This window comes from Rhinolophus ferrumequinum, chromosome 14 (genome assembly GCF_004115265.2).
Source record: "Rhinolophus ferrumequinum isolate MPI-CBG mRhiFer1 chromosome 14, mRhiFer1_v1.p, whole genome shotgun sequence".
NCBI lineage: Eukaryota > Metazoa > Chordata > Mammalia > Chiroptera > Rhinolophidae > Rhinolophus > Rhinolophus ferrumequinum.
In genome coordinates, this window is record NC_046297.1 from 11,208,289 (window position 1) to 11,221,394 (window position 13,106).

At 36.2% G+C, this 13,106-nt stretch overlaps 1 protein-coding gene across 6 annotated transcripts in view; it reads left to right on the top strand.

Annotated features, from left to right (window-relative positions):
* NCOA2 (nuclear receptor coactivator 2) overlaps positions 1 to 13,106 on the top strand; it is a 255,430-nt gene that overhangs the window by 81,558 nt on the left and 160,766 nt on the right. For all 6 annotated transcript variants that reach the window (XM_033125744.1, XM_033125740.1, XM_033125745.1 and 3 more), the window contains exon 2: positions 10,193 to 10,249. The gene's annotated coding sequence lies outside the window, so the exon portion shown is untranslated. The remainder of the gene's footprint in view (positions 1 to 10,192; positions 10,250 to 13,106) is intronic.

The following is a 13,106-nucleotide window of genomic DNA, read 5'->3' on the forward strand; positions in this document are numbered from 1 at the left end:
ATATTTATCTTTATGCATCATAATCCTCTTTTGTGTCTGATGCCAGTCTGATTTACAGCTAGTCTGCCTGAGACATCTCTTTTTTGCTTTAAAGTCTTTATTGCTATTTATGAAAAAGCTGTTTGTTTTTATTTTGGTTATTTATTGCTTAAAACAACTTGTTGTTTGTTGTTGTTGTATCTCAGTTCTGTGGGTTAGGGATTTGGATAGGCCATAGCATAAGGATGACTTGTCTCTGCTCCTTGATGTCTGGAGTCTCAGCTGGGGTGACGAGGAGCTGGTAGGAGCTAGAACAGCGGAGGCTGGCGGGGCAGCTCATTGTCTTTTTCATCTAGACTCTCCCCATGGCCTAGATTGGGCTTCCTCATGGTACGGTGGCTTCAAGGTCGTCCGACACAATGAGCAGCTCAGGACTCTTCAGATCAAGGGTTCCGGCATCGCAGGCTGAGTCTGCAAGGCTCAGGAGTCCCCAGTACCACTTCTGCCACCGTCTGTTGGTCAAGCCAGTCACGAAGGCACCCAGTTTCAAGAGGAGGGCAATTATACTTCATTTCTCAGTGGGAGGAGTAGCAAAGAGTTTATTGCTGTCATTAGTCTTCCAGAGTTTCTGTTCTTTATGTATTTATTACTTGTCATTGTTATTATTAACCTTTTTAGGCTGTGATTTATTCTGGGTTGCTCTGCAAAATTCTACTTGTGAGTACCTAGGGACCAGGTGACAGCTCTTGTGTGCACGCCATTTTATAATACATAGGCCAGTGGTACCTAGAGACTTTGATTTCATGTACTACTATTAAAAATTTCCCCCCAAATCTAGGGAACTGACATAGGATTGCCAAATTTTGAAATTCGTCAAGCCATTACCATCACCAATTCAGAAATTAAAAGGAAAATGTAACCCCACAACGTAATAAGCTTATTACCTAATAATAAAGGAGAATCCTCAAATTTAATAAAATTTAGCTTTATAGAAAAATAAAGTACTTTGTTCTTGAGCTGTACTCAGAGACACATTTTGGGAACCACTGGTATTTTGATTTGTTAGCAGACTTTTTTAAAAACAAAGGCTGTCCGTGATTTTTTAATCCACATTTAATAGCCATATTTATTATGTAAATAATGGGGAGTATTAGCTGGTTTGATGGCTCTTATGAAAAACACCCATTTTAGTATGTTACTAGATTACTTTTCAGTGCAGAAAGATTTTAGTGTCATTAGGATCTGTAAGACAAAACCAGATTTACTTACTAAGCGTAAACAAAACTACCCAATATGATTTCAATAAATAACACCATGCAGTCTTGTCTGATTATAAGAAGTTGCTGTTTACGAAAATCTGCTGAGCTCAGGTCCCATTGAATTCAGCACTTACTCCTGTCAGCCGCGTATAGGTATTTCAGATCTTCCCATTATTTTTGTTTTCTTGAACTTACAAAAACACTCTGTCCCTCAAGACTTGATATGAAAGACATTAAAATAGTACTAGTCTCCAATCTAGTTGTAAACATAAATGCAAATTCTGAAATTAAATGTCAGTAAGTTCTATCCATGATTTAGCACATTCATGTATTAAGTAAGTTTAGATTGTTATCAAAATGAAAATATATTAGAAAATTTCATGGACATTTATGTACATTCTTGGTCTTGAGACTCCCAATTTGAGGGAAAATTCAGCCACATTAGGTTGGGTTCCTAGCTGTGTCTCCTACCTTACGTTCTAGAATTGTTTTGTTTTTTTAATGCAATTCCTTGTGTCAGATCAAGTCCTCATTTTGTCACATCGTTTTTTTCCCTTCTTCTTCCCTCTCCTACCCTCTTTCATCCTGTGTGAATTTTTTTAAAAAATGAATGTTCTCTTTATTATGTTGAAATGATGATTATCTTTCTGTGCTCATACCGTGTTGACAGATGAGGTTTTCCTGTAGGAGTTACGAGTTGACAGTGACAGTCATTTGGGGAGGAGGTGGGTCCTCAGGAAGTAGGAAGTCAGAAGTGAGCCTTTGGAGGACAGAAGAATTCGTGCTGGTCCCTGTGAAGCTGGTTTTGAGGGCCCTGCTAGGTATTGGGGGTTCAAGATCTGTCCTGTGTAGGCAGGTCGTATAGTTTAATGTGACTTTTGGTTCACTGCCTTTTGCTACCCCATAGTTTTGAGGTAGGTAGTGTTATACAGGTTTGTCTGCGTTGTACTCAGGAACATACGGGAAGGATTCTCGGCTCATTTTGTATCAGAGTGGTCATTGCAGCATCGTACAGGAGAAAAACCTACGGAGAAGGCAAGTTTCTGAGAGGACTTCGCAGTCCTATATTCTCTCCCTAAGTGGATTTTTCCCTCCTCTCTACTGTTCGTATTTACAGGATATATATAATATTTCATTTTATTAACGAAGGTCGACACTTCCTCAGACTAGTTTATTATGAAAAATAAACTGGTAAATACACAGAAATCCTCTACTATTCTGGTGTATACAGTAGGCTTCGGTAACTGTTCTCATGTCAAGCAGAATGAAGGGAAATATTCAGGGCAAAAAATACGCACTGTATTGGGAGAAAACCAGTTAAAATTCTTCTCATATTGTCTTTTGGCCTTTTATTGGGGTCAGGGGCTGATTGGTTGTCAGGTTGGCATGTTCCAGTCTTGGTGGGGGGTCATCCCTGAGCCTTTTATGTTTGTTTAAGACTTTCTGCTCAGTAAGTTATTTTTTCTTTCCTTCCCTGTAATTCTATTAAAGACCATTATTATGGGATTTTTTTTTTTTTTTAATGAGCACCCTAATTAAAGCGCCAGGACTTTTGTAGGAGTGTTGTTAAAAATCACTAGACCACTAGCATGTTGTCTGTTTAATCAAAGGTGGATGAAACCTTACCCTTGCCCGCAAGAAGCTCGCAGTCTAGAGGGGAAGATAAATTTTAGCATAAGGTCATAATGATAGTGATCATTTGCACACGCTGGGCAAATCCTTATTTCCTGTTCACTTATCAGCACTTGAACTTTCTCCGGCTGCTTTGTATCTTTATCCTTCCAGGGAAGCTGTTCTTGCTTGGGAAGGTCATCAGCGATCTCTGCTTGCCAGATTGAGTATAAACTGGGTCATTCTCCTGCCATTGAACAGTGTTGCCCACCCTCTCTCTCTTTGCTGGCCAATCTCTCAGGTTCTGTGGTACTCACTCATCTTTCTGCGGCTCCTCCTCCTGCCTCTAGCTCATTTCTTCCCATGCTCCCTGGCCAGTTCCTTTTCTACATAATTTTTAAATGTCGGAGTTCCCTAGGGCTTAGTTCCAGACTCCCTGCTCTCCATTCTTTATTACTTCTCCTTAGGAGATCTTAAGCATTTCTATGATTTAAATGCTTTTTTCAGGCGAGTGACTGCAAAGTTGGTGTCTCTAGGCCGCTTCTAGAGTTGAGCATTGCACATGCAACTTGCATGTGTGAGATTCAGTTTTCTTCTGGGTCTGTCTCTCGGCAGGAATACTACTCTTTGGAGATTTACTGTTTTATGATAGCTGCTTGATTGTATTGGCTCTGACCACGGGCCGTAATTGAAAGGAGGAATGGTTTTATGGGCTCTGCAGATTTGATGGGTATGTTGTTTTCACTATATCACACATACCAATTGTGTATGCGTACCTACCGCAGCTTAGGAATTTTTAAACTGATGATATATCCTTTTTTATGTATATATTTTAATTATGGCTTAGGAATGACTACATTTAGTATCGATGAAAAGTTTCACTAAATGAAGTTATAAATCTAAATTGCTACTTGTTTAACATGATTAATTGTACTTTTTTTCTTTTAATTTATTTTTTTAATTTATTTGGGTGACAATTGTTAGTAAAATTACATAGATTTCAGGTGTACAATTCTGTATCACATCATCTATAAATTACATTGTGTGTTCACCACCCAGAGTCAGTTCTCCTTCCATCACCATATCCACCCCCTTACCCTCATCTTCCACCTCCGATTAATTGTACTTTTTAAAGTATTTTGTTAATTTGAATTAAAATCACAAAAGAACATCTTAAAATCGACTTTCAATTAATTTTAAGCACCACGTTTAGAAAACTGAAGATTTCTCTGTGTGAATTAAGTTACATGTATAATGGGCAGAATGAATAGTTGGAGAAAATAATTAGAGGGTTATTAATGCTTATACAGAAGTCACTGGAGCTAAATGTCATTTTAAGAGGTTTTGACATGAGACCACTGACCCTCTTAAAAAAAGACTTTGAAAAATGAAAATTACTTGTTAAAGAGTTTTATTAGTTAAGAGTCATTGTCTGAAGTGGAGGTAGAGCCCTTTAAACAAAGAAAGCATAAACTTGTCTGAAATACATATATATATATATATATATATATATATACATATACGTATATATATATGTTAACCAGTTATCTTTTGTTATTTTTTTGCCATCTAGATGTTATTTTTAGCGCCATCAGCTTAATAATTGGGGAAGACTTTTACCTTGCATATGTAGTACACGTTCTTTACATTCTTAAGGCTTCTGTACCACCAGAACATTGGGATTTTAATATTATATTTTACTGAAAACATATGAAAGCTATGTTTTAGGACTTATTATATAAAATATACATCAAATAGAAATATAATGTCCTGTTTAAAAATCTGAAATAGTTCTCATAGTTAAGTTCTGAAAATATAAATTTCCTCTTGATATTATATGATTTGAAACATTCTGAATTAAAGGTGTGTTTTATGTTCAGCTGTTCTGGAATTTTTGCGCTTTTGAGGAAGAAATGGAAAAATAATTATTGTACTAATCATGCATTATGGGTATACGCTTATGGTGGGGTTATGTTATGTTCCAGATATCCTTGGCAGGAACTGTTGAAAACTGTCGAGTGATTAGAGTGGTACTTCTAGCTTTTTCTCCCTTTCCCCATGTCCTCTTCATTTCTACCCACCTGTCTGACTGGCTTGATGACCAGGGTGGTGCTGGCCAAAGAACAAGAAGACCAGTTCTAGGACCTATGTCGGGACATGAAGTATGGCAGTTACAGGGCTCCCCTTTGGTTAGTCATCTCCTTTCAATAGCACATGCCACATACTCTATCAAAAATCAAGTTCGTTGTTCCAGTTAGCAAATACATTTTCATTTGCGTACCAACATTGATGTATTGGTGATACTTCCTTTGATTGGTGGCAACGTTGATTGAGAAAATTGTGAGGCTCCATTTGGGTGGGTAAAAAATAATGTCAAGATTCAATTACAGTGTCAGCCAGGGGTGGGTGACGTGGGGACTCAGCGTGGCTGTTCTTGTTTGTACCATACGATAGTCCTCAGGAAGGCAGGTTTCAGGTTGATCACGTTTTTGCCATCTTCTTTTTCAAATCGAGTTGACAAAATGAGGGCGTTGTCAAAACAGTGAACTTTGGGAACAACCTGCTCGTGGAGCGTGGGTTAGAATCCAGGCTTTGCCACTGCGTTAGCTCTGACCTTGGACCAAGGACTTCTATAAAATGCTGAGGATAGTAGCAGTGCCTGCCACATAGGGTTGTTAGGACGATGAAATGAAGTAACACATATAAAGCCCTCTGCCCAGAGTTCTCACAAAGTAAGCATTCAATAAATAATAGCTATTAGTGTTATTATTGTTGGTGGTATTAAACCAAAATAGGGCCCTTCTCCCATTCTAGCAGCCGTGTAAGGTGCTCTTTTCGCTAGTATTTCAGATGTCACTTCATTTTCTTCCCGGCTTACTTTGCTTCCTGTGGCTCTGTCCATTCATTTAAAAAATTAAAAATGTATAATAAAACAAAATATTGTGCATATGCTCTTCCCACTCTCCCCACCTTTAAAAAAAAAATCATCAACCTGTAGCTTTAATGTTGTCAGAAGTCTTTTTATGTGTGATGTAGGCTCCGTCCTGATGTTTTCCTTCCCCGTTGCGCTGTTACTTGTGCAGCTCCTTGATGCTCTACTTGGCCAGTGTTCACCCCGCCTTTTGGTGCTGGAACCAGTTATTCCTTGGGTCCCTTTACTCACGTAGCAATCTTAGCTATCACGTAGGAAGAAAGAGCAGGGCCACAGGGGTCCATTTAAAAATGTCATTTACATTTTTTCTAGCATTTATAAAGTGGAGGTATAATTTGCATACCATACGATGCACCCATTTTAAATGTATTCAAGGAGGAGTTTCAGCAAGTTTATATAGTTGTGTGAGTCTCATGTTTCTTATCTGTCTTTCTTTAGCATCATCACAATCCAGTTTTAGAACAATTCTATCAGCCCCAAAAGTTCACTTGTGTCCGTTTTAGTCCATCCCCAAATCCGTTTCCTGACCGAGGACACCACTGGTCTGTTTTCTGTCTCTATAGTGTTACTTTTTTCTAGAAATGTCAAGTAAATGGAATCATACAATATGTTGTCTTGGTGTCTGGTTTCTTACATTTTGCACAATGTTTTTAAAATTTATTCATGTTATTGCATATATCAGTAATTCATTCCTTTTTATTGCAGAGTGGTATTTCTTGTATGAATATACTACATCCTAAAAAAACACATTCTCCAATTGATAGACATTTGAATTGTTTCCAGTTTTTGACTGTTCTAAACATAACTGCTAGGAACATTTATGTACAACTCTTTGTGTGGTCATCTGTACCCAGAGAAATGAAAACACACCTTGGTGTGAAATTGTCGGGTTATATGGTGAGAAACTTCTAAACTGTTTTCCAAAATGGTCGTGCCATCGTACTTCCCCACCGGCAAGGGATGCGATTGTTTCGTCATATCCTGTCAACCCTTTCGATATTTTACTGAATGGCTAGAATATTTTGTTTTGGTTTTAATTTCCATTTTCTTATTGACTAATGGTGTTTAGTACTTTTCCCATTGTATATCTTCTATGATATACATATATAAAATATCCTCAACTATTTTCCCCATTTCAAGGAGTTGAATTATTTGTTTTATTGAGTTGTAAGAGTCCTTTATGTATTCTAGATAGACATCCTTTATCTGATAATTAGCTCTTTATATATTCTGAACACATGCACTTTATCAGATAATTATTTCACCAATATTTTCTCCCAATCTGTGACTTCTGTTTTTATTTTTTAAATTGTATGTTTTGCAAAACGGAAGTTTTAATTTTAATGGATTTCAATTTATTGTTTTTTTTTTTTTCCTTTTACGGTCTTTTTTTCTTTTACTTCGGTGTCATATCTAAAGCCTTTTTTTGCCTCATCCACAATAATTTTTCTCCAAGTACTTTCTTCTACAAGCTTTGTAAAGTTTTAGTTATTGCTTTTAGATCTATGACGCTATCTGTTTTGACTTAATGTTTGTACACAATGCAAGGTAAAGGTTGAGGTTCTTCCCCCGCCGCCCCCTCTGTACGTATAACCAGTTTTGGACACCATTTATTGAAAAGACTGCCTTTTCCTCGTTGAATTGCCTTGCCACCTTTGTTGAATATGAACTGATATTAATGTGTGGGCCTATTTCTGTACTCTGTTCTCTTCTACTGTTTACCCTTGTGCCAATACCCCACTCTTTTGATTACTGCAATTTTATAGTAAGATTTGAAACCAGGTAGTAGTATCTTTCAACATTTGATGTAGTTTTAAAGTGGCCCCGATTCAAAAATTTCCCATGGTTTTGTGTCTCTCTGGAGGGTTATGGACAGATAAAGCCTAATGGACATCGCAGGGAAAATCAGTTCTGCTTGGTAGCAGGTAGACCTGAAGTTTCTGTGAGTATTTTTCATCACTTTTTGAGTTACCTGTCTTAGCTAGCAGCATTCAACAGGGTCATACTTGGCAGGATCCTAATTATCGTGCCTACTATGTACCAGGTGCTTTATGTAATTCTAAATTTAATTCTTCCATTTAATACTTGCAAGGTGCTGCAAAGAGGATATTAATGTCCTCATTTTATAGTTGATTCCATAGAAATACTCCCAAGTCACATACCTCAGCTGCTCTAGTGATCAGACAGTATTCACAGCAGCGGTAGTGACAAGATAAAGCCAGATTTTGAAAGCTGGTCTGTCTGATGATTGATGCTTCACCCTAGGTTCTGTTAGCCGTCCCGGGCTGTCTTCTAATAGTGACCTATTGCTTTGTGGAGAGGAGGTGTATCTTTTTATTTCCTACGGTGGAAATAGTAGTGGTAGTAAGATAGAAAAAGATATGTATCCCTCTGCCTTTTCTTGCAAGATTTCTCTTTTCCTTTGGTCGCTCTGCCAGGCCCAGGGCAGGCTTCTTCCCCTCTCCCTCCCTGGAAACACATCCCTAAGGCTTTGTGAAAACTCTCAGGGCTGATGGGAGCGTAGTGGGTTGTTAATTTATTATAGAATTATTGCCTGTACTACTGTTAAATGGCTATTATTTTCCCTTAGTACCTTATAAAACATTTTGTAATTCTGTGTTTAAGTATTTTATTAATTCCTTTTGTTTAAAATGTTACACCAAGATATTCTATTATATCCTGTGGAAATCATCCACATCTTCATGTGTCTTTTATCTTCTTGTCTCTCTTCTGTATCTTCCTTTGGCATGGGTGCATTGGTCTTTTTCCCTCATATTAGCATATTAATAAAAACTCACCGAGTAGTATAGATCAAGCAGTAATAGCTGAATATCATCATTCCTACTCATATCACAAGTTTTAGCTCTTGATTGTTTCATAATGTGATGTCCTTGAGCAAATTAGTTGTTGGTATAGAATTATAATAGGCTTAAGTAGGCCAGCGTAATGAATACATTTACCCCAGCCCTGCTGGAAGGAATGGATGGCTCCTATTACATAACACTTTTTTGCACACTGCCTGCCACTGGAGCAGAATCCATTCGTTTTACTTACTGTGATAACTTCTTATTTGCATACAGATTTCTTTTTGTTTTTCATGAATCATCTCTGATACCCTAGCTGTATTTCATTACATACGACGATCTCCAGGCTGATCAGGTCCTGCTAAAAAGTCAAAATGCAGTTTTTTTCTCCGTCTTTCCCTCTTTAGACCTCTTAGCTTATGAAATCGGATGTTTTCAGTGCCCTAGAAAAATGGTAATTTGGATTTAAATTACCAGTTACAGTAGCTTTTTTTCTATAATTAGGTTCTATTTATTATTCTAAAGAGTAAAGGGCTCTTAAGAGAGTTGATACTGTTTTAAGTTTGACAATTAATCAAAGTGTCATTTATTACTGATTGGTGTCACCTGAAGGAAAAAAAATCGAGTAGCTCAGTTGTAAAAACATTCCTCGAAGCTGTTAAATCTAGTAGTACATAATGGTTAAAAAAAAAAAAGACGTACTGCTACTAGTAGCATTCAAGCCATTTTTCTCAGGTCTGTAAAGTACACAAAAGTAGTCTCCATGAACACACACAGACGGTATGATAAGCACACATTTGCTGTGTTCGTACTCCTCACCGTGCATCTGGGAAACAAACTTCTCAGCTGCAGTGGAAGTGGTTCCCGTGTGTATCAGAAAATGCTGCAGGGTCCTTCATTATTAAGCTCTTTGTTCCCAAAGATACACACCCAGAAGAAACTTGGTGAGCAGTTGCCTTCCTTATTGCAGGCATCCAGTTCTTCCTTTTCTCATCCACATTTGCTCTTGCAAATTGTTACGGCTGTCCTATATAAGGTCATTTTTACATCTTTTTACTCAAGACCTTTTCTTGAGATAGGTTATTCAAGTCACTTTTTAACGTCTTTCGATAAGTATGACAACATTTTTACTTCAGTAATCTTAAGCCTCTCAATTCCATACAGGTAAAGTAGCAAACAGAGATGACTGTGAGAAGTTGATTTACTTATTTATTCAGCAAACATTTACTGCACACTGTGCAGTGTGGAGAGGGGGAGCTCGGGCCTTCTTTGCTTTTCCTCAGCTTTCGGTACCAGTGAAGAGTCAGACAGCTACAAGAAAGTGTACTAAGTGTTACGGCGGACTCTCAACATTTGTGGGGTAGACATTTCATAACTCACAGTGAAATGTGCCCATACGTATTTAATATTATCTTGTACAAATAGAAGTAATACAGCAAGTCTACTTCTTGATTTACCATGCTATTTAATGGGGGGTTGTTATTGATGAGTGTTACTTCACGTTGGTTGTCAAAATCACATCCCCTCTAATAGGTCTAACAGGATTCTGCATTCTTTTTCCTTCTTTCATTCATTCATTCATGTTTGTTTATTTGTTTATATTGCAGATTTCTCTTGGATTTGGCTACAAATTTATAGATCTTCTGCGCTGTGTACAGGCACAGGTGAGTTACAATTAAGTCTTATTATTGGAATATTTTGATGTTTAAGTAAAATAAAATAAAATAGTCTACTTATAGTTTAGCAAAATAGTATGTAAATAAATGTAAAATATAAAAAAAACAAATAAAAATATATTTGTCTAAATTTTCTGTTTTATTATGAAAAGTCTCTATGAATGTGTTGGAAATGACATTAGAAGGTAAAATGACTGTCTATTTACCAGTGTTTACTGTGTGAAATTGTGAAGATTACTTGCACCTATTGGATGAAGTGAATTGTAATTTCATAGACTGGCAAAATGTTTACATTCATTTTTATATGTACATAAAAGAATAGCTACTATAGATTTTGGCAGGAAATTTCAGTCTTATGGAGATGGATGTTTTATATTTAATGAGCAAGCTTTTCTTGTCCAACCAGTCTGAAATAGCTTCTCAATCATTCCTTATCACACAACCTTGATTTATTTTTATCATAATACTTTATTATTTATCATCTCCCCTACTAGAATATAAGCTCCATAAACATTGGGACTATGTTTGTTTTGCTAAAAACAGTATCCCTATCCATTAGAATAGTGCCTGATATGTAGGAAAGACTGAACAAATGTTTGTTAAAGTAATTATTGGGTAATAAACATTAAGAATATTTATATTCAGAGTCAATGAACTGTGTATCTGTAAATACAAACCAGACATAGTTCCTTATACTGATTTCTAAATAATGAAATTAATTTATGTCATATATACTAAAAGTATATAGCTCTTAAACATTATGAGAAATTACCTGTGTTGCATATTTTATGTACGCAAATATGCTTAATTGGTAGATTTCAGAGGACAATGCTTCCAATTCTGTATTTATTTTGTCACCACCCTAGAAAGTTCTCATGATCAAGTAACAGGCAAACCTGAAGCAAGTGTGGAGCTTCTCACCTCCCTACTGAATTATGCTACCATATTGGATATATTTTGTGGTATCTTTATAGAGAACAAAGTGGACTTGAAAACTGTCCAGTTTTACTTTCGGAAAAACCAAATAAATTAAAATTTTCCCACTACTTGCCACTGAATACAAAATGTAACTGAATCAATTTTCTGTTTCCAGTTCGGGACCTCTGTATTGATGTTTGAATTCATTATCAAAGACAGTCCTCGGCATGAGCTGAGCGCCCCTTTCCGTGTGCCTTTGGCACTTAGTTTTCTTTTAAGTGTTCCAGGATATTGGTTGCTAGTTCTTGTCTCCTGTTTTCTTGTATGTTTTGTGTTTTGATCTCTTTTGCTTTCTTTAGGCATTGGTCTTTCCTGCCACCATGATATTTCATTTATAGAAAGAACTAAATCTGACCTTCAGGTTTTTGCTCTAGTAAAATTTTAGGAATTATACAGCCATTTTTCATTTACATCGAATTTACCAAGTGTAATTTACAGAGATTGCTTTGATAATACTAATAACAACAGCCATTACTTACTACTCTCTTAGTGTGCCAGGTATTCTGTAAGTGCTTTTCAGTTATCTTCAGAATAACAAATAAGGAAATTGAAGCTTAGAGAGGTTAAGTGACTTTTCCAAGGTCATATCAAGTAAGTGGCAGCTTGCCACCCTAAAGACCTTGATCTTAACCACTGAGCTCCATTTTCTGCCTAAATAGCCTTGAATACAAGCCTTTTTGTGGTCATTGTAATACAGGAAAATCATATTCATATTTGAGGACTTCAAAATTAATTTAAAAGTCAAACATTATTTTGCTTATATTTCATTAGCAGGTCTTAACTTTTAACCTTTATTTCAAACTATGAAACATGACGACTCATTTGAAATTTAATGACTACTTGCACAATTTAAACTTCCACTTGGCCCTTTTATTTCATTCTCACGTTTTGGGGGAAAGCCATTTGGATTCCTTTTTCCATTATAAATGGAACATGCTATGAATCAGCTTTCTTTATCCCTTGCAGTATTAAAAATTTTAGATTACAGGTGGCACCAGTGGTTTGTTACACTTTTCCTACAGAAAGCAGATTGTGTGAAACACAATGACTATAGGAGTACTTATCTTGGAAAGTGCAATAATTTATATCTCTGGGGGAAACTTTAATTATTTAAGAAATGAAGTGGCATAGCTTTGAGATAGAGCAGAGTTTGTTCAAAGAGAACTTCAGCTTTCCGTATTTAGTTTATTTTCAAGGTTGAGTAGGACGTATTATATAAAAATATTTTGAGCCTTAAACATATAAATTGTGGACAAAATGTTCTTGAAGGCAACATTGTTGAATGCATCTTAAAATTTTGATTTGAAAATAAGATTAATTATTCTTCCTCACACTTTCCAAAAGGATCTATGAGTGGAAATACAAATTCCAGATTTGAGTATATGAAAAGGGAATTCTGTAGTTTGAATTAAAAAGAAACAATTTGTTTAACAGACCAAATTGTGCTTCTTAATCTATAGCTATATCAGTGTTTCCATTCCAGTCTCACACTTTAAGCATTTTAAAAGTTATCCCATAAACTTCTCTTAGAATTAATAGTCAAAACAGGAGCAAGCATCAGATAAATCTGTTTGACAATAAAGTCTTAAAAGGTAATTTTCCCTTCACTGTGGAAAACTGAGCTCATTGCGGATTCATATATACTTTGTATTTATTTATAAGTTTACATTCTCTATGCTGGAGGATTTGGGGTGGGATGAGTGGGTGAAGAATTGTTCACAAATAGCAAGGCAGAGCCCAATTCTTCAATAATAATGTGGAGAGAGAAGTTCTCCAAAGTTACAATAAAGCGTAGCATACATCTTGTGATACTGGTATACTTTCTTGTTATATACTAAATGCTAAAATACTAAAAGTTATATTCAGC